Consider the following 27,472-nt stretch of genomic DNA (forward strand, 5'->3'; position numbering starts at 1 on the left):
TACATTTTATAATTGAGTAAAGTACGTGGTTTCTTGAGATGGAATCTACTCCTGCTGAAGGTTCTGTGAACATGTTTAAATGATTGAAAATATTTCATAAACTTAATTGACAAGGCATCAGCAGACTTTGAGATAATTGACTCCAATTTTTAAAGTAGCTTACTATGGATAAATGCTATACAACAGCAGTGCATGCTACAAAGAAATATTTCATGAAAGTAAGAGTTAATCAATGCAGCACACTTCGTCGTTGTCTTATTTTAAGAAATTGGCACAGACCTTCTACAACCTGATCAGCCAGCAGCCACACAATGGAAAATTATGACTCTGAAGGCTCAGGTGCTTCTTAGCATTTTAGCAAAAAGGATTTTTTTAGTTAAGGTATGTACATTAAATTTTAGACATAATGTTATTGCACACTTAATAGAATGTAGTCTAGTATAAACAAACTTTTGTATGTACTTGAAAATCAAAAAAATTATATGATTTGCTTTATTGCAATGTTCACTTTATTGCAGTGGTCTGGAACTGAATCCACAATATCTCTGAGGTATACCTGCACATACATACAGTTTCTAAATGAATTCAAAGTGTTTCAGAAACAATTGCTCTTAAATTCCAAGTGGTATTAATTTAGGAGACTTAAGTACTGAATATAATTTTCAAAAGTACAACAAATTCAGAAGTTGTTTCTAGTAGCTTTCTTCAAATAAAATTTAGAGCATAGTCTTCATAAACACCTCAGTGGAAACAAGGCTTCAGGAAACCTGGAGACAGCTATAATTTCCAACAACTAAATTGCTGAGTTTATTTGCAAACATAATGTTTGTATATCAAATGACTAATGTATAAGTATTTTATTCATGCAATTGATGGAAAAACCACCTTCCATGATCTGTAAATAGAAGACCTAGGGGATTCCACACACTTGAAGCTTAACATTTATAAGATATTTCCAAATGCATCCTAAATTCAAACCTGTTGCTTCCATCTGCCTTCAGATAATTTTGTCAGAGCAATTGAGTCATTGAGTATTGTATCTATCACCCAACCTGTAAGTAAACTAAAGTTGGCTGGTTAGGAAAAAATCATATTGCAAGCAATTTTGTAGTGATTTATCCAAAACTATTATAGCCTAAGATTCTTTGAGTTAGACTTTCTGCTTAAAAATTGAAGATTAAGTATTTGCATATAAGAAATATTTTATTTTAGATCTTTGAAAAATACTTGTTACCATCCTAGAATGGCTCTCAACATCATAATCACATCTATTTCAAATATATTTTTGGATCATGCAACTTTAAATATTTATAACTCTCAATTATTCTTTAAAAACTTCAATTATAAATGTCTGCTTAAAACATAATATGTTTATTTAAAAATCTCCTCCAATGTTTATGTGTGGAAGTATTTTTCATGCTACGCTAACCCACACTTTTCATTTATGTACTCTTATTGCATTTCTAGATCACTGGGCTTTTGTAATTCAATACATGGTGCTCTTGTCCCTGAAGTGAACAGTAAGAAAAGCAGCACTTGCAAAATTAGTTTTCAGTCCATTAAAGTGAGTTCTATGGAAGGTGCTTTCCTGATCATTTGAATCGTGTTCATCGTTTGTTAGTGATGATGCTTGTTTCACACATGATGTCCAGGGCTGTCCCTTCTGACACTGTTAAGTCAGAAAATAACTGAAAGCAGAGTCAGATCAGGGAATCATCTAAAGGAACCCAGACATCCTCTGGCACCCTCTGTATAAAAAACACCAATTTGTATTAACTTGGGAAAAGACTTGGCTAAAAACGATTTTAGTCATTTTTAGGCTGTCACTGTCATTTTTATCTCCTGGAAATCATTTATTAATTATATTAGTTTTTTAAACGCTTGTAATTGATGATATGCACAGAGAAGAAAACATATGAAGTGTTGCATTAAACATATACCCACAATAATGCAGTAAATTATTTTAACTATATATTTTCAAATTTTATGTGACATGTTTGGATAAATTCAGACTAGTCCACTTAGATCACAATAAAAATGTAAGGCCACGTTAAGAAAGAACAAAGTTATTTTATAATTACAAAGCAATTATGGTAGAAATTTGTAGGTTTTGATATTATTATTTATTCAATGCCAACTGAGTACCTAATACTATATTATTTTTTATATTGTATACAATATTATATTTTAAGCATATAATAACATATAATATTATGTGCAAAGTATAGTTCTAAACAAAGGAGACTAAAGAAGGTAGAGAATATGGGCTCTGCTCCCCAAAGGAGCTAAAAATCTAGCAGCAGAGACAAGGAAAGCACGCTTAAGAAGTAATCTTATAACACAGAGCAATTAACAATTTATTACCAAATAATGAATATAAAATCAGAGTTTCCAAGGTCAGTACAGACTAAACTGATCAATCCTAGGGCGGAAGCCATTCCACATGTTTTGTTCATTCTTGGTAGATTACTGGTATTTCAAGTAGTCAACTACATAGAGGAAGGTTTGAAGTTCAAGATCCCACTTCCTATGCCCCACATATCAACTCCTTTACCTTCCATATACATAACAAATAGCAAGCTTTCCCTGAAAAATAAAAATAATGGATTTTCAGCCACATTAAATTGAACCTTCAAGTGGGAGCAGAATGCACAATGAATTGAGAGGATATTCTGGGCAGAGGAAATGGTGTGAGCATAGCTCAGAGTCTGTATTCACAAGACTTTATGGAGGGACAAAAATTAGACCAATCTGGTAAGAGCAAAAGATTCACATAGCCAGGAAGTGGGAGAAAGCAGTGAACCAGTAGATTAGGGTCAGGATGCAGAGAGCTATAAACATGTGTCTAAGGAGTGTGGTGTCCATTAAAGGATTATTTTTGAAAGAGGTGTATTGGCATAAATCAATGGAAAAAAAATGTCGAACCTAGAATAAAGCCACACATTTTCAGCCACCTGATCTTGGACAAACTCAACAAAAATATACAATGGGGAAAAAACACCCTATTCAAGAAGTGGTGCTGGGAAAATTGGTTAGCCATATGCAGAAGAATAAAAATGAACCACTACCTCTCACCATATATAAAAATTAACTCAAGATGGATTCAAAACTTAAAATGTAAGTCTTCAAACTATTAAAATACTAGAAGGAAACCTATGAAAAACTTCTGGAAATTGGCCTTCACAAATAATTTGACTAAGACCTCAAAAACAAATGAAGTATAAACAAAAATTGACAATTTGAACTTAAAGAATTCCTGTGCAGCATAAGAAACACTCAACAGAGCAAACAAACAACTTACAGAATGGGAGAAAATATTTGCAAACTATGCATCTGACAAAAAGCTAATATCCAAAACCTATAAGGAACTAAAAAATATCAATAAGAAATAAACATATAATCTCATTAAAATGTAGGCAAAAAACATGAACAAACACTTATCAAAAAAAAGACTTTGGGAGGCTAAGGCGGGAGGATCACAAGGTCAGGAGTTCGAGACCAACCTGGCCAATATGGGGAAACCCCATTTCTATTAAAAATACAAAAATTAGTCGGGTGTGGTGGTGGGCGCCTATAGTCCCAGCTACTCAGGAGGCTGAGGCAGGAGAATCACTTGAACACAGGAGGCGGAGGTTGCAGTGAGCTGAGGTCACGCCACTGCACTCCAGCCTGGGTGACAGAGCGAGACTCTGTCTCAAAAAAAAAAAAAAAAAAAAAAGACATACAAGCAGCCAATAAACATATGAAAAATGCTCAACATCACTAATCATCAGAGAAATGCAAATCAAAACCACAGTGAGATATCATCTCACACTAGTTACAATGGCTATTTATTAAAAAGTCAAAAAATAACAGATGTTGGGGAGGATGTGGAGAAAGGCAAACGCTTATACACTGTTGGTGAGAATGTAAATCAGTTCAGCCCCTATAGAAAGCAGTTTGGAGATTTCTCAAAGAGCTAAAAATGGAACCACCCTTGAACTGAGCAATCCTATTACTGGGTATCTACCCAAAGGAAAATAAATCATTATATCAAAAACACACCTGCTCTCATATAGTTATCACTATTCACAATAGCAAAGTCATAGAATCAACCTAGATGCCCACAATGGTGGATTGGATAAAGAAAATGTAGTACATATACACCATGGAATATTACACAGCCATAAAAAAGAATGAAATCATGTTCTTTACAGCAACGTGAATGCAGCAAGAGGCCATTATCATAAGTGGATTATTCAAAAACAGAAAATCAATTACTGCATGTTCTCACTTATAAGTGGGAGCTAAACAATAGGTACACACAGACATAAAGATCAAAACAATAGACACTGAGGGCTTGAAAAGAGAGGAGGGAGGAGCAGGGGTAAGAGCTGAAAAAAGACCTGTTGTGTACTATGTTCACTATTTCAGTGATGGGTTCAATAGAAGCCCAAATCCCAGCATTATACAGTATATTCAAGTAACAAACCTACACATGTACCCCCAGAATCTAAAATCTAAAAATTACTAAAAATAAAAAAGAGAGTGATGTCTTAGGAGAAATTGTCAAATAAAGAAATTGGGGGCTAGAAAGCTAAAGAAGTCATTGCCGAAGTTCAAATAGGAGTTGCTAATAGTGTGAAGTAGGTATATCACTACAGAATGAAAATATAGCTGTGGAACTTACTGAAAGAAAACTAAATAGAAGCTTTTTTGGAAGATTTACTTATGGAAAGTTAAGGAGAAAATTTAAAATGTGTTTCTTGAATTTTAAGACCGGGCAGCTAAATGATACTAATCCTGACAGAAAGTGGAAAGTTAATGGGAAGACTCAATTTTCACAAGGTGATAGCACATTGGAATATAGTTCTGCTTGCATTTAAAGTCAAAAATTAAAAAAAAAACTGAAATGAAAATATCTATACACAACTGGACAGCAAACTGAAGAGAAAGATTTCTCAGTCCATAAGATGTATATTTGTGAACCCTGTAGTACAAAATCATCATAAATGAACCCATGGGCATTCATAACATCTTAGAGAGCATGAAAAGAATTATCTCCCTTGACTGAATCTAGGAGTATGACTGACTTTACTGGCACACAGAAGTCATTATTTATTGCAAATAAGAAGTCTTTCAATTTCTACTATAAACCTCATCATGAAAACCTCATCATGAATATAATCTCCCACAATAGCAACTGGAAATACCTAAGACCTCAGCATAAAAAGTTTCATAATTTAGAATAAAATCAGGCAATAGGTAATAAAAGCAACAACAACAAAAAAGCCCTGGAGTAGATGAATTCACAGTTGATTCTATCTGATGTACAAAGAAGAGCTAGTACCCGTCCTACTGAAATTACTCCAAAAATTGAGGAGGAGAGACTCCTCACCTCACTAACTCATTCTATGAAGCCAGTATCATTCTCATAACGAAACCCAAAAGAGACACAACAAAGAGAGAAAACTTCCAGCCAATATCCCTGATGAATATAGAGGCAAAAATCCTCAACAAAATACTAGCAAACTGAATCCAGCAGCGCATAAAAAAGTTAATTCATCATGATCAAGCACGCTTTCTTCCTGGGATGCGAGGTTGGTTCAACATATGCAAATCAATAAATGTGATTCACCAAATATGCAGAAATTTTAAAAAAACATAATTATATCAATAGAAGCAGAAAAGCCCTTTGACACATTCAACATCCCTTCATATTAAAAACCTTCAACAAATTAGGCACCAAAGGAACATACCTCAAAATCATAAGAGCCATCTATGACAAACCCACAGCCAACATCTTACTGAATGAGCAAAGGCTGGAAGCATTCCTCTTGAAGACTGGAACCACTCTGTCCACTCTGACCATATCTATTCAACATAGTACTAGAAGTCTCAGCCAGAGCAATCAGGCAAGAGAAAGAAATAATAGGAATCCAAATAGAAAGAGAGGAAGTCAAACTATCTCTTTTCACAGACAATATGATTCTATACCTAGAAAACCCCATAGACTCTGCTAGAAGGCTCCTAGAACTGATAAGTGACTTCAGTAAAGTTTCAGAATACAAAATCAACATACAAAAATCAGTAGCATTTTTATACAATAATGTCCAAGCTGAGAGCCACATCAAAAATGCAATACCACTTACAATAGCCACAAAAAGAATAAAATACCTAGGAATACAGCATACCAAGGAGGTGAAAGTTCTCTATGATGAGAATTTTAAAACACTGCTGAAAGAAATCAGAGAAAACACAAACAAATGGAAAGACATTCCATGCTCATGGATAGGAAGAATCAATGTTGTTAAAATGGCCATACTGCTCAAAGCAATTTACAGATTTAATGCTATTTCTATCAAACTGCCAATGTCATTTTTCACAGACAGAAAAAAAAACTATTCTGAAGTTTCTATGAAACCAACCCAGAGTGCAAGTCACCAAGGCAATCCAAAGCAAAAAGAACAAAGCCAGAGGCATCACACTCCCCAACTTCAAACTATACAACAAGGCTGCATTAACCAAAACAGTATACAAAAACAGATAAAAAACAGACCTAATGATACCATAACAGACACATAGACCAAAAGAACCTAATAGAGAACCAAGAAATAAAGCTACACATCCACAACCACTGGATCTTTGACAAATTTGACAATAACAAACAATGGGGAAAGGACTCCCTATTCAATTAATGGTGCTGGGATAACTGACTAGCCATATGCAGAAGACTGAAATTAGACTACTTTCTTACACCATACTCATAAATTACCTCAAGATGAATTAAAAACTTAACTGTAAGACCTACAACAATAAAAACTCCAGAAGAAAACCTACGAAATACTGTTCTGGACATCAGCCTTGGCAAAGAATTTATGACTAAGATCTCAAAAGCAATTGCAACAAAAACAAAATTGACAAGTGGGACCTAATTCAACTAAAGAGTTTTTGCAAAGCCTAAGAAACAATCAACAGAATATGAGAAAATATTCACAAACTATGCATCCAACAAAGGTCTAACATCCAGAATCTATAAGGAACTTAAACAATTCAGCAAATAAAAAACAACCCCATTAAAAATGAGAAAAGGACATAAATAGACACTTCTCAAAAGAAGACACACATGTGACCAACAAATATATATTTTTAAATGTTTATTATTACTAACCATTAGAGAAATGGAAATCAAAACCACAATGAGATACCATCTCACACCAGTCAGAATGATGATTATTAAAAAGTCAAAAAAAAAAACAACAGATGCTGGTGGGGTTACAGAGAAAGGAGGACACTTACAGGCTGCTGGTGGGAAGGTAAATTAGTTCAGCCTCTGTGGAAAGCAGTGTAGTGATTTCTCAAAGAATTCAAAACAGAACTAACATTCACTCCAACAATCCCACTACTAGGCATGAGCCCAGAGAAAAATAAATCATTCTACCAAAAAGACATATGCACACATATGTTTATCATAGCACTATTCACAATAGCAAAAACATGCAGTCAACTAAGATGCCTGTTGATAGTAGACTGGATAAAGAAAATGTGGTTCATATAAACTGTGGAATACTATGAGGCCATAAAAAAGAATGAAATCATGTCCTTTGAAGCAGCATGGACATAGCTGGAGGCCATCATCCTAAATGAATTAATGCAGAAACAGAAAACCAAATATCATATGTTCTCACTTATTAATGGGACTAAACATTAAATACACACGGACACAAAGATGGGAAGAGTAGACACTGGGGACTGCTCCGGCGGGAGGGTGGGAGAGGGGTGTGGGTTGAAAGGCTGCTACCTATCAGGTACTATGCTCACTGCCTGGGTGACAGGATCATTCGTACATCAAGCCTCAGTGACATGTAATTTACCCATGTAGTAAACCTACACATGCACCCCTTGAACCTAAAATTAAAATGAAGGAAAAAAATACAGTCATTTTAATTGTAAAAGTGTCTTTTTAATCATAAAATTTTAGTTGCAAGGTTATTAATATAACTGATCCAAACCCATATTTTATAAATGAGAAAACTAAAGTCTGTGGTTAGATTATTTCAAAAGATAACCTTAACTATACCATCCATCCTTACCTACGCTTTTGCAATTTGCCACTCTTATCAAGAAACAGAGTGCATTTTTCTTTCCCTTAGGATACTGGCTTCCCTGTAAATTGTTTTGACCAAGAGAATGTGGTTGAAGTATTGCTGTGTGCCATCTAGATCTAAGCTTTAAGAGACTTTGAAGCATTCATTTATGTTGTGTTGGGACTCAGCTGCCATGCTGTAAGACAACTAGTCTAGCCTGAATGGGGAAAACAAGATCTCTCAATAACCAGTATGTGAATGCAGTTATTTTGGACAGTCCTGTGTCAGCTGTTCAACTGAGACCAGATAAGACCAGCAGAAGAACCACCATGCTAAGCACAAGCTACCCACAATATTGAGGGAAATATTCAATGATTGTTTAAGTTACAAGTCTTGGGGATGGTTCATTATGCATTCCTTGATAGCTGATATAAACTCAGACCACACTGCTATATTTGATTATTGTTGTAGTCATTATTAAACTTATTCTACATGACCCTTTCCATTAGATTGCACTATCTTAAGAAATCTGTAACCGATTTTACCTTCAGGGGGCCTCCCTATTCTAGAGAGCACATTATTAAAATACAAACTAACAACTTTTTAAATTTGACATACCTAAAGCAAATATACCAAGCATACGGAGCACAAAATTCCTAATGTTACATGTTTATTACTATTATTATTTTTATACTTTAAGTTTTAGGGTACATGTGCACAATGTGCAGGTTTGTTACATATGTATACATGTGCCATGTTGGTTTGCTGCACCCATTAACTCGTCATTTACATTAGGTATTTCTCCTAATGCTATCCCTCCCCCATTCCCCTACCCCACAACAGGCCCCAGTGTGTGATGTTCCCTGCCCTGTGTCCAAGTGTTCTCATTGTTCAATTCCCACCTACGAGTGAGAACATATGGTGTTTGATTTTCTGTCCTTGTGATAGTTTGCTCACAATGATGGTTTCCAGCTTCATCCATGTCCCTACAAAGGACATGAACTCATCCTTTTCATGGCTGCACAGTATTCCATGCTGTATATGTGCCACATTTTCTTAATCCAGTCTATCATTGATGGACATTTGGGTTAGTTTCAAGTCTTTGCTATTGTGAATAGTGCCGCAACAAACATACGTGTGCAAGTGTCTTTATAGTAACATGATTTATAATCCTTTGGGTATATACCCAGTAATGGGATTTCTGGGTCAAATAGTATTTCTAGTTCTTGTTTTTGTGCAATGTTACATGTTTTTGTACAACCTACAAGTTTTACGTATTCGTATGGTCTTTGGTCCATGTCTCTTTAATAACCTAAGTTGGAAGTTTGAATTGATATCCTCTTTTATTATTGATACATTTTCCTTTAGTGAACAACACGTTCTTTTCAAAAATAGTCTTCACTGTATCATAATATTTGAAGGCATTATAAAAGACTGAGTGAAGTTTTTGAAAGAAAAAGTCTAGGGTTTCTGGTACCCTTTTTAATGTTTTATTGTGTGCTCTTTTTAGCCTCTGCTTTTTTCACTTTCCTTCTGCTCTCCCCTCCTCACTTCTTCCTGTATACACTTCAAAGAGAAAATAAAGGAGAAAATAAGTCACAAACGAACAGCTGGAAGGATGTGGTCAGCATTCACATACAAGAGACAGTCATATTCCTCAGCCTTAGAAAGAATGTGTTTATTATAGAGAACATTCAGGCCTTTATTTTATCCAAACTCCATCTAACAGCGTCTTCTCCCTCCTTGCTATTGCCTCTGAAACCCTCTGCCCAAAAAGATTCCTCTGTGGCAAGTGAGTGAGTAAAGTTTTCCAGAAATAATGTATTGATTTAAACGATGCTGCTAAACAGCAGAGGATCAGACCTTGCTTAATTCATCACAATATTATGATAGCTTTCTTCATTTAAAAAATTCAGTGCACACCTAAACACGAAAAGAAGTCATTTTGTTTGTGACATAATGCATCGTTGCTCATGTCACAGGGAGAATTGAAGTGCAGGATGAGTAGGACAATGGGGAAGTGATGAATGCTTAATTGGGTCCATTAAACATAACATAATGTTTTATAAAATTAAAATTTTTGTAATGGCAGGATACAACACAATGTCACACACACAGAAAAAAAGGCAGAACTCCTTGTTATTTGGAACTCCAAAGGAGAGAAGTCTGCTACATTAGGCCATAGAATTTTGCATCCAGGGACAGGATTAACAGCAAGCAGGGATGACAGTGGCAACTTATGTATGGCAAGTGGGCTGGGGTGAGGTTTCTTGGGGATGCCTATAGATTGGCTAATTTTAATTCTCCAGCTCCAAAGCACAGAGTCTGCCCCCAGTTGTCTGGTACCTGGACCCTAGGCAATTAGGGTTTTGCATAATGGACTCTGAGTGTGAGAGTTCATAAAGGAAGTGGCTGGAATATGAACTTAAAATCAGCCATTGTAGAAGGGGAACTGACCAGCCTCCAGTGAGGCTTTCAAAACTGGGTAAAACCAACATTTTAAGAAAAGAACATATTAAACAATCATTACCTTTTTTTTAACTATGACCTGATGGATATAATTTAAATTCTATAGAACAAATGCTCTGTTTTTCCTGTATTTTTATTTCCTCATCCTTCTGGATTGCAATGGATGTGAAGGAATCTTCCTTAATTTGGGAACACTGGAGAAAAGACTTCCAATCCTCCTGACCCATGAGGTGCCTCCTGCAGCTTAGCCTCTGCATGTTGGTCTCTGTCTTTGCTGGATTCACAGCTGTGACAATTCCTGGTCCATTCTTGGCACTGCCAAAGCCAATTGTCTCAAGGCTCTGAACTTCAACTGCACACTTCCCCTCGCCAAATTTTGTTAAGTCCTGGGTATTAAGGCATCTACCTTGTAGTAGCTGTTGGGCAATAGTTCTCAAACTGGGCTTTAGATTTTCATCACCAGAGGCATTTCGAAAAATGATTCCCTGACCCCACCCAAGATAATAAAATTAGAATCTCTTTGTGGGGTGGGGCCTAAGACTTTAATATACACACAGGAATGACATTATTGCACCTAAGTGGCTCTGATAGAAACAAGGTACATACTTCTCAGCTACTATATGTGCCCTTCCCTGGGGTCCATAGGTAAATGCTTAGGTTTTCTACCTTGCCAGCTTCGATACAGACCAAAAGAGAGGCAAGGTGGAAGGAGAAGGCATGTACACCATCTCATTATGTAAGCTATCAAGCTACACCATCTCATTATGTAAACTTTCAAGCTACGATTTCTACTCACCCGGCGGGAATGAGGGAAGTTGATCAAGAGAGAATTCTTGGAGCTTTCATGCTCAGGGAATGCACATTACCCATGGCTCACCTCAACTGTGTACCTGGGAACTGAATTCTACCATCTTCAATTTCAGTCTCCTCCCATGCAAACCAGATTAAAGCTCGTAATAGACATCCCATGGGCTTAACAACTAAGACATAACAATTTACAAGGCTTCATAAAAAGCCTGAGTGTCCCCATGTACCAAGAGACTGTTGGAATTGATTCCCCTAAAACTTAGTATCTAAATTTCAGTGCTATGTTAAATAGCAATGCTGAGAATAAAAATATTTGCCTTGTTCCCTGTCTTAAGGAGAAATCATTCAGTCTTTCACCATTAAGTATAATGTTGGCTATAGTGTTTTTAAAAATAGATGTCTTTTAACAAGTTGAGGATATTCTCCTCGATTCCTAGTTTTCTGAGAGTTTTGGGTTTTTCTTCCTTATATTTTAATAACTTTCCTTTGACTATATGTAATAATTGATTACATTTTTTTCCTCTTTTATAATGGGGAAGCCTTATTTATTTATTTATTTATTGAGACAGAGTTTTGTTCTTGATGCCCAGGCTGAAGTGCAATGGTGTATCTCGGCTCATGACAGCCTCCGCCTCCCACGTTCAAACGATTCTCCTGCCTCAGCCTCCCAAGCAGCTGGGATTACAGGTGCCCACCACCACGCCTGGCTAATTTTTGTATTTTCAGTAGAGACGGGGTGTCACCATGTTGGCCAGGCTAGTCTCAAACTCCTGGCCTCAGGGGATCTACCCACCTCGGCCTCCCAGAGTGCTGGGATTACAGGCATGAGCCACCACACCCGGCCAGGCTTATGATATTTACAAGTAGGAATATGCATTTAGGACATTGTTTCTTGGCTTCCTAAAAGTTTGCCTCCCAAAAACCTTACCTATATTTACCTTGTTGCCAGCAATACCTACTTAGAGTGTCCCACTGGGTTTAAAATACTTTGACCCTCTGATGGCTGTTATTATTATGCACTTATGTTGTCTGAAATGACAAATGTATGAATCAATGAATGACATTAAATGCATGACCATGAATTTGTTAGTTAACACGAACAGATCTTGAAATTTAAAAAGATAGTAGAAAAGTAATTATTGACGACAGAGGTCTAGGATAACTGTAGAGGAAAATGAGGGACTATTCCTTATCCAAAATGCTTGGAACCAACAGTACTCCGGATTGCTAATTTTTTCAGATTTTGTAATATTAGCATTTTACTTACCAGTCCAACATCCCTGATCTGAAAACCTGAAATTGGGAATGCTCCAATGAGCATTTCCTTTGAGGGACAGGTTGGTGCTCAAAAAGTTAGAATTTTGAAGCATTACAAACTTCATATTTTTGGATTCACAATGCTCAATCTATATTTTGAGATTGCCAGAACCCTGAAAAAGAAGAATTGAAAGGCAGAGAACTTGTGCTGAGTGAAGGAGAAGTCAACTGAGAGAGGAAAGTATGCCATTCAGTTACTCTCTGACTTTGCCTGGGCCATCTGAGTTCAGTCCTTCCCTGGGTAACTCTAGACTGTGCAACACAAAGACAGTGAACTCCAGATACATGTATTTGTATTTATTTCTTTATATTAAATATTTAGGTCTTTATTTTATTCATCTATATAACTTAACCTATTATTTACTAATTGTCTTTTCAGTTTTATTCTCAATGCTGAGTATATTTCCCTTTTAAATGTCACTTCACAATCCAGCATGAATTTAAAAAATTCCAGGACAGCCATGTCATCACAGCATGTTAAAGAAAAGGTGTTTCCAGGACCCAATCATGTGGCCTGACTGTATAAGCAACAGTAATTGAATGTATTAAATATTTTGATCCTAACTCATTTGGCAATGCTCCTATAAACTCAGCCCAAATCTCCTGGAGAGTAATGCATGCTAATGAAACCAAAGAGGCGGAGGCTGAATGAAAATAAGTGCTATAAATACTGGATGCTTGTGATTAAACATTCTGAAATATGCCAGGAAGATTTAAGTCCCACTAATTATTAGAAGCTTGGACCAAATGAGGTATATGTTCAGTTATGACTTGACTTAGAGAGTAGTTTGTTATTATACCGAGTTCAATAGCTTTAAAAATAGATATGTTTGGCCTCTAATGATTCACTTGGTATTTTGCTGAATAAACTTCCACTTGTTTGTTAATTTAGGTACAGAAAATAACTGCCTGGAATTAATTTGGTGTTCAGTAAAATGGTATTATTTGTTTGTGTTTTTAAAAATAGCTTACCTCTAAGTAGTCTTTCTAGCCTAATCATAGAAGTTAAACCTTATAAGTTAATTATCAGGAAAGAAGATATCTTAAAAATAGTTTATAGTCTAGAAGAAGACCATGCTATGGGAGGTGTAATGATTTTTGAGGGCTCATAGAGAAATATTTAGGAAACTTTGGAGCACAGAGTAAAATATAACAGGAAGAACTAATTCATGAGTAAGAAAAGTCTTACTTCCTGGACTAATCTGTTGAGTGAGTATGAACTTTTCAGATACATCACAGACTGGTGTTAGAAGGGCATAAGTGTTCCCCACACTGCATCCCTGCTTCATAACCCTTACAAACCTGGGATCAAAGAAGCCTGCACTCCATCACTGCTTTCTCTCTAAGCATGCCACAGCTAATTTATTCACAGTACAGGATACCTTCAGAGAAGTGTACATATTTCATAAGCCCATACTACTAAAATGATGCTAATAAAATCTGTACATTTAATCAATAGACATATTTACCACCTACTATGAAGTAAGCACCATGCTTAGGACAAAAGATTATTTTTATGTATTTATCTAGCCCCTACCCTCAAAGAGCTTCCTATTCTCTTAAAGTAAGAGATTACTGGATTATATTTTCTATGTAATTCCTATTACTAGAATAGTAACTATACACAAATAATACAATTATAAATATTTCAATAAAGTATATACATAGATAAATATATACACATATATAAATAATAGAATTTCAAAAGAAAAGGAAAATTTTTCTTTTCAATAACCTCTATATGAATGAATTAATGAATATCTCTAGATGTCATTTTTCTTTAATTATTAAAGTACAGTGATTATCTTCTCTCTTTTATGCATTCTTTTACTGGAGAATGAGCCAAAACCATAATCCCCAATAGCCTGTAGCACAGTTCATGGATTGGTTATCACTATGGTCTCCTCATAAAAACTGTCTTTTGATAAGTAGTTTGGGCTGTCAGTTATGGAGGCAGTGACTGTGAATTGCTAAAACCAAATCAAATTCTATAATCACAGCCTCCGAGAATGAGGTTTCTGAGAAAACCATTTTCCTGCACAGCTTGAAGTGCCATTATTCCATTTAACCAGGTGGTATATATGCTGGGTTTGCAGCTCTGAGACATCAAGTGTAAATTCTAAGTTTTGCATAATAACATTACTTACCATTCTCAAGGCCTAAGAGTGGTAGGCTTCCTTTGGAAATACATCAACTCTTTTCAGAGTACCTATAGTTAGTATCTCATGGTGGAATAATGAATACATTATCCTCTCACACCCAGATAATTCCCTGTACTTAGACAAACAGAAGTATTATACCTCCCTATGTAACCAACTTGTTATTATAAATAATATTGGAAAAATATTGTGGATGAATGTTTGATAGTGTCCAAGACCTGGATCAATAAGTCCATAATGAAATATACTCTGTCACTCATTAAAATTGTCACATTTTTAATAATAAATTATACGATCACCCTGTGTATAAGTGACTCCTATTTCACTACCACAAACATATGTATATTGTATTTGTACTTTCTGGTGCTAAATCCTATGCTAATAGCATGTTCTACTGAACTGCTTCCTAAAAAATGACTTAGCTTTCTTGGTTACTTCTTTTTTATCATGATAGAAAATAAGGATAACCAGGAATCCTAAATTATTGGCAACTTTCTTTTAGGCATTATTGATTACTATATTGAGATATAGTCGGGCTTCCCTGGTTTGGTTTATTGCATAACTGTAAACTTCCTTCTACTGAATTGTGGAAATGTGCCCTATGGCATATTCAGATCTTTTAAGTGTGTAATTTTTAAAAGTATGAGTGCAACAGATATCAATAAGCACCCATTATATTAACAACTGAAAAACAAATAATAGCTACTATATGTATAGTGCTTACTACATGCTAGGCATTTTGCTAAGCTCTTTACATATATCAGATCATTCCATCTTCATCACAAATTTATGAAGTAGTTATCAGAATTATCTCTGTTTTAGGGGCGAAAACTAAGACACAAAAGATTTTGCTTAGTTAACTCAACTTGAACAGTTGGTAAACAGCAAATGTAGGATTTCAACCCAGGAAGACTGGCTTGAGCCCGTAAAGTATGACATAGTCCCTACTCTAGACATGGTCTATGGATTTATAGCAAAAGACACTGAATAATTTAAAAATTTTCTCTAATAACTTACAAATTGATTGCACTATGTCATTGCTTCTTCTCTGTTGTTTTAGATTCCACCATGGCTTTCAAGTATGAAAAAGGGACCAGAACACACACATTTATTTTAGCTGGTGGGGTTTTGGTAGCAAGTGTTAGAGAAGTGAGACTAAGAACTCTGAATTCCTAAGTGTTTTATAGCTTTTAGCCCAAGACACCTTCAGGAAAACAATAATAAAACAAAAAGAAGTTAAGATACTGACCTGTCCAGCTTATGTTGCAGTGAGAAAATCTCTTTAGGGCTTCTTGAAACTTCTACATTTCTAGTATTTAAATAGATGGTCTAGTATTATCATAATTTTAAAACTTGAGTAACAGCTAGCAACTAAGAAAAAATTATGCAAATAAGTGAAAGTAAAATTGTTGCTGTGAATAAAGCAATATGGCCCTTTAGAAGTCATTAAATTGTAAATCAATTAACTAAAGATGACTCTCTGGGCATATTTATTTGAAGTTTTTTTCAGACCATTAGAAATTTTAAAAAAACTTGAAGCATTAAAACTTCAAAAGGCTTTTGATTGATTTGGATGACAGTTTTCTGCATTTTGAAATTCTTTATACTACAGTTAGAATTTTTAAATTATTCTGATTAGATTCAACATTCCCATGCATAGAGGCCAAATAGTTATACAAATGGATAAATATAGCTTAAACTTCCAGATGTCAAAATGATGACAATGTCTTTTTAAGTTTTGATAATAGGGTTCAAACTGTAGGTGATACGCAGGTGTAAATGGAAAATGACTAGCAAAAACTTGGGTACAATATTTCTCTCTGAAAGTAAATTGATAAGGTTAACACATAATGGAGGTATGATGTCATCTTGAAAACCAAAAAGTTCCCAGTTCCTCAAGATTTGACACTATAAGAAGTAACTTTTTAGATTGTCATTTAAAAAATACAATCACTTTATTAGGAGAAATCCTGTAAATAAAGAACACTTTCATATCACAGGCTTCCTGAAAGTCTGGAGAGCTCAAGTTTAGAAAAATGAGATACAGCATTTATCCTCTGCAGGACAAAGAAAGAAGAATTTGGAAGATGGAGAACAGTGTAGAAAAAGAGAGGTAAGTAACAGGATGTGAAGAAGGAAGAAAGAGGAGTACAAGAAGGATATGAGGTCGACCCTGCCTGCAGAGGAAGATCCAGAGAGAAAACCATAATGACAGTTGACTACAAGTAATTCTGGGAGACAGAGTATCTAATAGAGATTTATTTATTTATTTATTTATTTATTTATTTATTTATTTATTTATGAGACAGAGTCTCACTCTGTCACCCAGGTTGGAATGCAGTGGCACCAGATCTCAGCCCACTGTAACCTCTGCCTCCCGAGCTCAAGTGATTCTTCCACCTCAGCCTCCCAACTAGTTGAGACAAGCATGAGTACCAAGCCCAGCTAATTTTTGTATTTTTTGTAGAGATGGAGTTTCACCATGTTGCCTACACTGGTCTCGAACTCCTAGGATAAGGCGATCCACCCTCCCAAGCATCCCAAAGTGCTGGGAAGTGGTGGCTCACAAGTCAGCCACTGTGCCCAGCCTAGAGATTTATTTAAGGAGCACATAACAAACATACTGGTATGAAGCCTCCCTTTGACACACGATGCATCGGCAAAATCTGCCTACTGTAATCATTAATGTTTTCTGTAAGTAGGGATGTGTATATGTATGTAAAAATTTATAAAGGACAGACTATCACGTCTCAATAAATGCATGAAGGAGAAGAAGCAGGAATGTAATGACAGAGGAATAACTAAAATAATAACTATCCTCTGAGAACATACAGAAATCTTGGGAAAGGCTATGGACTCCAAGAAGCTCTAGAATTAGGAATTTAACAGGCAGTTTTACCTAGATCTCCATGGGCAGGGATTCTGTGGCTGACATTTATGTTATATTATCATGTTTAAAGAAAAATTCCTTTGATGGGAAAGAGATAGGTTTGAACAGCAATAAAAATGTAAAAACCAGGAATCCACAGAGGGAAATGTTAATAGTACTCATTCAGACACTGCAGGGAAGAGAGCGTCTTGGCTCAGAACCAAACAACTCAGTTCCTGATGCCCTTTGTGGAGGCAGATGCATTAAGATACAATAAACAGATGCTATTAAATAAATCCTTTCACTAATATCCTTTTTCATTTCATTCTATATTTAGTAATATGGAATATAATATTCTGATTATAATTTGGCTTGTTCTTTTACTACAATTATGCTACTTTTAATTAATAAAGTGACTTTTATGCATCAGCTTTATGAACTTAGTTAATGGGTGTCTATCAGTGAAATGGATATACTCTAAAAGCTGAAAGATCGAACTTACTGACACACACAAATGAAGTCCAGACCCTGGACCATGGCAAATATACCAGCTGGTATGTAAAATGTAAAGTCTGTTAGTAAAAAAGCCAAGTTAGCTTTTCTTAATGACCATCAGTGGTTCTCAACACAGAGCTTTTACCTGAATATCCTTGTAACCTATTATAGTTACCTTAATCCATGGCAAACTGACTGTAGATTAGACAAGCTAATATAATATATAGACACACGACCACACACATATGTATATAGCATGTATATGGGAGTATATTTTCACTAGTAAAACTTTTATAATTTATAAAGACCTGGTGAGTCTGTTGAAATTGTGGTCATTATTATTTCACTGTATTTAAAAACAATAATGTGTTAGAAACTATTTAGAATATATTAATTTATCTTCCTTCTTCCCTTCACTGTCTTAAATAGTTAAATTAAGAAGTGTTGCTTGACCAGAGAATGTGATTCTTGATACACCATTTGTTTCATATCACTCTCTTCTACTAGGACACTAATAACAGATTGTAAAAAATAATAATGATAATATCTGTTGGTGATATTTTGACTTAGCCCTTTAAGTCAGGTATACTTTATACACAGATGAACATCTTAAAGAGCGGTTGTATAAAAGAAGAATAGCTAAAACATCTACTTGGAAACGAGAGTAAAACTAATAGAGGAGCCACAGACTGGAAGAATGGAATGAACCATATTCTAAAAGTTTTGATGAATGCAAACAGTAGGCATGTTAGGAATGAGAAAATAAGATATATCAATAATTATGATTAATGATTATGGTTTACTTTTCCAAAGCAAGTGGAGTTAAAGTGAGGGAAAGATCCAGAGAGTGTCTGTTAGAACTCTTTGCCAAGGGGTATTTGAATTCAATATTGCTTGGCTCCAAGAAGCCACAAAAACTTGAGACCAAGGTTGTGAATAATAAGCCACATTGTCCCTAGAAAATTGGTAGGACATGAGGAGACACAGATACCACGGACAAGAAACCAAAATTCTCAACCAAGTTTGGTAGATGAGGAATGAATCTCAGAGAAGGAAGGATCTTTTCAAGAGGAAGGAAGAATCACAGAACCATCACAATACCAATCCCTTCTGCAGACTCCATGGCATGTGGAATGCTGGAGAACATGGAAACGGTAGTGAAGGGCTCAGAGGTCCCTGGCCCTGAATCAGTTTATTTGCATTTGACTCTGCTGCTTTCCATTCAAGAGACTTTAGGAAGTTTTACCCATCTGTTAAAGATGGATGCATTAATTATCTTACTGGATTATTGAAAGATCAATAATATAAAATAAAGTATACCAAGCAAGTAACAATACCTAGCACAGAATAAATGGTCATTAACCAATAGCCAGTGGTATTTATTAGAAATGTTAACCTTAAAGAACTATGATGTCTTTCCTTTGAGATTTTTCCGTTAAGGAAGGAAGCAAAAGGGAACATTCCACAAACAAGATGAACATATAAGGGGATTGACTTAATCAACAGTAGTCGTTCCAGAGGGCCCAGCTGAAATCATTTAGTGGGTGGGGAAGAATTGGTGGTTTATATTAAAATAAGAGCATTTTAGGAAAAGACACCACTTATGGCTTGTATTTTGACTACTGGAAAATGGTAATTAAAGTGAGAGACATGATGGGACTAACCACGCATCCAAGGAACCATACAAGGATGTGGGATCATCCGAGGACAAAGATTTGGTCTTCTATCTCTATGGTAAGCAATGCCTAGACTAAAGGCTTTCCTTTTAGGTCTTACATCTTTCAGAACCTCTATACAATGCTCCCCTTCTGCTGATCCCTCAAAAACATTGACCAACTCTGAACAAGGGATGGTCAATGTTTTTTTAACAAGCTCTACAACACCATTAGAAGTTCAGTCACCCACTGCATTAGTCAGAGTCCTCTGAGAAACAGATGCCAGCAAGATGGGTTTAAATAAGTAAAGATTTTTTAGGGGAAATGCGAGGGTGTGGGAAGAGTTGGAATGTGTAACAAGAAAGCAGAGAAGGCTGGGAGAGAGGCTTGGATGGAAGTTTCCCAAACTGACATGTCCTTAGGGATGAAGGTTTTGACAAAGCCCTTAAGGGAGTCCTTTGGCCAACAAAGGAGTTCCGGCACTGGCAGGAGCAGGTCTGCCATCTGGTTCTTGCTGCATCCTCGCACTCAGTCATTGGCAGGGAGCCTCCCTGGTGGACATGGCCTCAGCCTGGTCAATGGACTTCAAATCTCTACTGTTCTGACCTCCTACTGTTCTTCCAGGTGCATTCTCAAGGCTTCCACATCAACCGAACAGGATTAACTTGGATCTAATTCCTCAGTACAGATTTCAATCCTATGCTGGATTGGTTTCACCGCCTACTACATATATTTCACCTTAAATACATGCCACAGGATCTCCCAGCTCAATATATCCCAAGCTAAAGTCCCAAACTTTCATTGCCTCCTTTCCCAATACCCCTACCTTAATCTGTTTTTCTATGTTCCATACATTTAATTGCATCAAAATCTATTCAGTTAGTTCAAACTTGAGGTAAAACCAAAATCTAAAGTCATCAAAGATTTCTCCTCTTTTATTCCATCAATTTCTTTCAGTGTCATCTATCTGAAATTTGTCCCTGTTCGTTGTCATTACCTTAGGATGGCCTAGGGTATTGCCAAGTCCCTAGTGTCTCTCACTTTAAATGCTGGGATAGGCTGCTGACTTGTGTAGTTGCAAATGTATTTCCAACACTGTCTTTTACGAGTCTCAGTAAAATTCTATTCTTATCAGGTTACCTTCCTGCATAAATCCCTCAGTTTTTACACCCTTTTAGAAAGAGCTGAAGCATGCATGCATGACACACAGGTTGGAATTCTGCTTTCTTTTACATCCTTATCCTCTCTTAATATCTACCAGCCTCCCTGGGCTCTGGCCATATGGAAATTGCTGGACTTAACTGAACTCAAAATGCACTTTATAGGCTTCTGTTTCTTTGCTGATACTACTTCTGCTTTGTGGAGTGCATCTTTCCTTCTCTCTGGCCATTTTCTACATTATTTTCTACAGCAAAATAAAATGATGCTTCTCAAAGAAAAGTGAAGAATTTGAGATCATCAAAAATGTAAGTTTAAGTAACAAATAGTCGAAACAGGTGATCCTTAGGGGAAAAAAAAGGATTTTATTTTAAGGACAAGAGGATGAGGGCAAAAACATGTTTATTTGTTTAATGATGCAGTTAGAACTATGAAGCAGCAAATTTGGTTTAAGAACAGAATGGAAAAATCAGGGGTTGATTGGACAGAATATGTTAGATAATTATACCATGACTATGTTTTAAATGACAATTCTTATATTTTAAAGATACATGCTACTATATTTAGGGGTGAAATGATATAAAGCCTAGATTTTGCATCAAAATAATCCAGAGGAAGGTTAGTAAGGAAGGTAATGAATTCAGAATCATTTAAGCTGAAGAATAAGAATATAGTAATATACTATTCTCTATCTATATTTTACATTTTTAAAACATTAAGCTGTTTTTAAAGACCCTGGGAAATAGTAATAATAACATGGTAAAGAAATAAGAATGGAAAAAGTACTTAGCATAAAGACATGGATAGGTGTCTATTGTGTAGATATAGTGAGATATATACATGAGGTTTGCAAGGCAGAATAAATAGCTACAAGACACCTCTAAGGAAAGTTTTTTTAAAAATGAAAATAGAGTTTATGAAAGTCTTTAGAAAGTCTTGTAATAAGTAAGACTAAACAACAACAAAAAACCCTCAAATATTTCTATGTGCCTGTGTGTGCACGTGTGTATTTGTGAAGGACAGAAGTGAAGAAAAGCCAAATATGTCAAAAAGGAAAAAAAGAAAAACTGAGTGCATTTCATTGGCTTTGGAGTCCTGCAGGTTTCTCACTACAGAGGTAAATGTCCTGATCCCTGAGGCAGAAGCCTGAGGCTGTGCACTTTGCCTTAGAACAGTTCCACTGTCTCATTTCACAGGGAGATGTCCCTGGGTACATTACTCTAAAAATACAAAAAATCCTAGAACTGAATTTTCCTGCTGAAAGGGTTGCTTATGGCAATTTTCACAATTGGATCCTCAGATGTTCCTTTGGCACTCAAGCATCCTTTAGATTGTGGAACATTTAGACAATGCACATAATTGATATATACTGATTTGTCTTCACTGAGACTCCAGATAGAATGGCAAAAGTCCCATCTGTACTCCTCCCCCTCACCGCTACCTCAATTGGCCCTGCCTTGGAGAACACAACAATATTAACAAAGCCATCCCTTACTTGTGATTATTGATTTCATCTAATTTTCATACTGTCACTCATGATAGATACGGTTAATTTTTGCTGTTCTGTATGTATATTGGATATTGTCATTTATACCATTAATCACACACATAATTGTCATAAGAACAGAAATGCCTTTTCTTAGACATTTCATTCTAAAATATAATTATCCAGACATCCTGCTGTTAATGGCATTGAATCCTAATTACTTCAAAATGAAGCCATTATTCATAAACTTAGAACCTGCATCACACATGTTTATAGTAAGTAGATGGGACAATATTATAAAATTTATTATCTACCGTAGTGCTTATTTTTAGAAGCTGATTTAACTGCTCAGCTCCTTAGTACTGCTTTTGTCCAATCTCATTAACATATGATAAAGTTTACTAGTTTTTATTAGTGTAAAAAATGATAGTAGAAATTATTCCTCACTGGCATTCAGAACTACTTGGAAAACTACTCAGTTAATAACAAATGCCTTCATAACACAAACTGGGCCACCAGTAAAATGACATCTTCCATTATGATTTTCTGTCACAGATGTATACTAACAGATTATTTCTCAAATAATTTGTGATCTAATTATGGGAATTCATAATATAATAATCATATATTACATTGCTATGATACTTTGTAGTTTTCAGAGTGTTTTCATACCCACTATCATATTGGATCTTAAGTATTTTGTTCATGTGGTATTAAAGGTTTTTCACGTTACCAACACCAGCAAAATCTCCACACATTCCTTATCAATTACTGACGAATTTAGTACTCTAAAATATCTTTTTCCTTTGTCTATTATCTTCCTCTTCTTTTTTTAAAGAATTAGTTATCTTTCTGGCTTGTTTTCCTAACTCCCTTAGCATTTATCAATATCTGCATTTCTGCCAATCCAGGGCCCTTTTACCCTCAGGAAGCTATTCATTTTTTTTTCTTTTCAAGTCCTTCAGTTACTCATAAATTGGAATTTTGCATTAATTTTAAGGAGCACTTCATTAAGTAAATATCCCAAATAATTTCTGTACCTTCCTCTTGTTCCCTCTGTTGTTAAAATCATTAATATCCTATTCAAGTCTATTTGTAAAAACTTACTCTGATATTTGTGTGTGAAATGTTTACTAGTTTTACATCTTAATGTTTAATGCCTATTTGATTATCCTTCATATATGATTTAAATTTGTTGTACTTTTCTGTTTTTCAAAAACAGAAAAGTTTCTAGTGAAGCAGTCAAATTTTAAAGATCCAAAATGATCTCCTTTGACTCCAGGTCTACAACCAGGTCACACTGATGTAAGAGGTGGGTTCCCATGGCCTTGGGCTGCTCTGGCCCTGTGGCTTTGAAGGGTACAGCCTCCCTCCTGGCTGCTTTCACAGGCTGGCATTGAGTGTCTGCAGCTTTTCTAGGCACACACTGCAAGCTGTCCGTGGATCTACCATTATGGGGTCTGGAGGATGGTGGCCCTCTTCTCCATGCCCCATCTCTCTTTGAGGCATGAAGAAATAGACACTCTCTGATATGGTTTGGCTCTGTGTCCCCAACCAAACCTCATTTTGAATTGTATTCCCGTAATTCCCATGTGCTGTGGGAGGAACCTGGTGGGAGATAATTTTAATATGCAGGCGGTTTCCTCCATACTGTCCTCACGGTAGTGAGTAAGTCTCACAAGATCTGATGGGTTTATCAGGGGTTTCCGCTTTTGCTTCTTCCTCACTTTCTCTTGCCTCTGCCATGATAGGAGTACCTTTTGCCTCCCGCCATGATTCTGAGGCCTCCCCAGCCAAGTGGAACTACAAATACATTTAAAACTCTTTTTCCCCCCAGTCTAGGGTATGTCTGTATCACCAGTGTGAAAATGGACAAATACAGTAAATTGGTACCAGTACAGTGGGGCGTTGCTGAAAAGATACCTGAAAATGTGGAAGCCATTTTGGAATTGGGTAACAGGCAGAGGTTGAAACAGTTTGGAGGGCTCAGAAGAAGACAGGAAAATGTGGGAAAGTTTGGAACCTTCTAGAGTCTTGCTGAATGGCTTTGACAATAATGCTGATAGTGATATGAACAATAAAGTCCAGAAATGAGGTGGTCTCAGACGGAGATGAGGCTTGTTGGGAACTGGAGCAAAGTTGATTCTTGTTATGTTTTAGCAAAGAGATTGGCAGTATTTTGCCCCTGCCCTGGAGATTTGTGAAACTTTGAACTTGACAGAGATCACTTAGGGTATCTGGTGGAAAAATTTCTAAGCAGCAAAGCATTCAAAAGCTGACTTGGGTGCTGTTAAAAGCATTCCATTTTAAAAGGGAAACAGAGCATAAAAGTTCAGAAAATTTGCAGCCTGACAATGCAGTAGAAAAGAAAAACCCATTTTTTAAGAAAAAAATTCAAGCCACCTGCAATAATTTGCATAAGTGGCAAGGAGCCTAATGTTAATCCTCAAGACTATGAGGAAAATGTCACCAGGCCATGTCAGAGACCTTCATGGCAGCCCCTCCCATCACAGGCCTGGAGGCGCAGGAAGAAAAAGTGGTTTCGTGGGCCTTAGCCCAGGGTCCCCGTGCTGTGTGCTGCCTAGGGATTTGGTGTCCTATGTCCCAGCCGCTCCAGCCATCGCTGAAAGGCGCCAATGTAGAGCTCAGGCTGTGGCTTCAGAGGGTACAAGCCCCCAAGTCTTTGCATTTTCCAAGTAGTGTTGAGCCTGAAGGTGCACAGAAGAATTGAGGTTTGGGGACCTCTGCCTAGATTTCAGAAGATGTATGGAAATGCCTGGATGCCCAGGCAAAAGTTGCTACAGGGGCAGGGCCCTCATGGAGAACCTCTGCTAGTGCAGTGAAGAAGGGAAATGTGAGGTGGGAGCCCCCACACAGAGTCCCTACTGGGACACTGCCTAGTGTAGCTGTGAGAAGAGGACCATTGTCTTCCAGACCCCAGAATGGTAGATCCACCAACAGCTTGCACCGTGTGCCTGGAAAAGTTGCAGACACTCCATGCCAGCCCGTGAAAGCAGTTGGGAAGGAGGCTGTACCCTGTAAAGCTCCAGGTGTGCAGCTGCCCAAGGCCATGGGAACCCACCTCTTACATCAGCATGACCCGGATGTAGACCTGGAGTCAAAGGAGATCATTTTGGAGCTTTAAAATTTGACTACCTCCCTGGATTTCGGACTTAAATGGGCCCTGTAACCACTTTGTTTTGGCCAATTTCTCCCATTTGGAATGGCTGTATTTACCCAATGCCTGTACCCCCACTGTATCTAGGAAGTAACTAGCTTGCTTTTGATTTTACAGGCTAATAGGTGGAAGGGACTTGCATTATCTCAGATAAGACTTTGGACTGTGAACTTTTGGGTTAATGCTGAAATGAGTTAAGACTTTGGGGACTGTTGGGAAGGCATGATGGGTTTTGAAATGTGAGGATATGAGGTTGGGAGGTGCCAGGGGCAGAATCTTATGGTTTGGCTCTGTGTCCCTACCGAAATCTCATTTTTAATTGTATTCCCATAATTCTCATGTGCTGTGGGAGGAACATGGTGGGAGATAATTTGAATCATGGGGATGGTTTCCCCCCATACTGTCCTCATGGTAGTGAATAAGGCTCACAAGATCTGATGGGTTTATCAGGGGTTTCTGCTTTTGCTTCTTTCTCTTTTTCTCTTGTCACTGCCATGTTAGAAGTGCCTTTTGCCTCCTGCCATGTGGAACTGTAAGTCCAATTAAACCTCTTTTTTTTCCCCCAGTCTTGGGTATATCTTTATCAGCAGCATGAAAATGGACTAATACACTCTCCTAATTTTGTGGAGGAGCAAAAAATGGCACAAATACTCTGGATCATCATTTTTTAACACATGCTAAGATCTTCCTAGTGTATTCAATTCTAAGAAATAACTCATAATGCAAACAAAAATTTAAGCATTAATAGAGTCATCACATCATTATTTTTAATGAAGAAAAATTTTAAATGACCCATATATCCTATACTATTTAAAAATATAAAAAATAAGTTATTCCATAGCCACACAGTGTACATAAAAAATCTCTCCAAAGCAGACTGGCTTCATTTTTTACTGCTAATTTTGTTATTTCTTCTTGCTATTCTTGTTGTTTCATTGTCACCACCAATACATCAAGATCTCCATGTGGTCTTCTCAGCTTTAATGATTTTTAAAGTACAGAAGAGTTGAAAGAAATGAGTAAAGTAGCCTTCAGGTTTCCCAGCACTACATTTAATTAGACAACTCACCCCTCTCTCTTCACACCCCTGCTTTAGAAAGTCAGAGAACTAAGTAAAATACTCTGTTAGTCAGAGTTCTCTAGAGGGACAGGACTAATAGGATAGATGTATATATGAAAGGGGGTTTATTAAGGAGTACTGACTCACGATCACAAGGTGAAGTCCCACAATAGGCCATCTGAAAGCTGAGGAGCAAGAAAACCAGTCTGAGTCCCAAAATCTCAAAAGTAGGGAAGCTGACAGTGCAGCCTTCAGTGTGTGACCGAAGGCCTGAGAGCCCCTGGCAAACCACTATTGCAGGTCCAAGAGTTCAAAAGCTGAAGAACTTGTGAAACCGCCTTTGCAAAATTATGACTGAAACAGTGAAAGAGATCTGACTTAACCAACTCCGTCTTGCTTCTGGTAGTAGGCTGAACTAACTTTGGGAGAAACTTAGTTTATAGTTTATAGTTTAAAACAAAGATGGTAACAGCCCTTTCCCAAAGTAGACCTCCTTCTTGCCTGGGGACTAGATTGCTTTTGTAGGACTAACATTAGCCACAAGATTAGAAATTATGATTTAGGAGTCATGCAGCTGGAGGCTACAAGATTCTGACCCTCCCTAAGCTACTCCTAAGATCAGTGTTTGAGATATTTTTCAGACCCTGCACTTGATGGATCAGCTGGCACCACCCAGATCAATAAACTGGCTCATCCGATCTTGTGGCTCCCACCCAGAAACTGACTCTATGGCAAGAAGACAGCTTCGACTCC

This window comes from Pan paniscus, chromosome 5, assembly GCF_029289425.2.
Source record: "Pan paniscus chromosome 5, NHGRI_mPanPan1-v2.0_pri, whole genome shotgun sequence".
Classification (NCBI taxonomy): domain Eukaryota; kingdom Metazoa; phylum Chordata; class Mammalia; order Primates; family Hominidae; genus Pan; species Pan paniscus.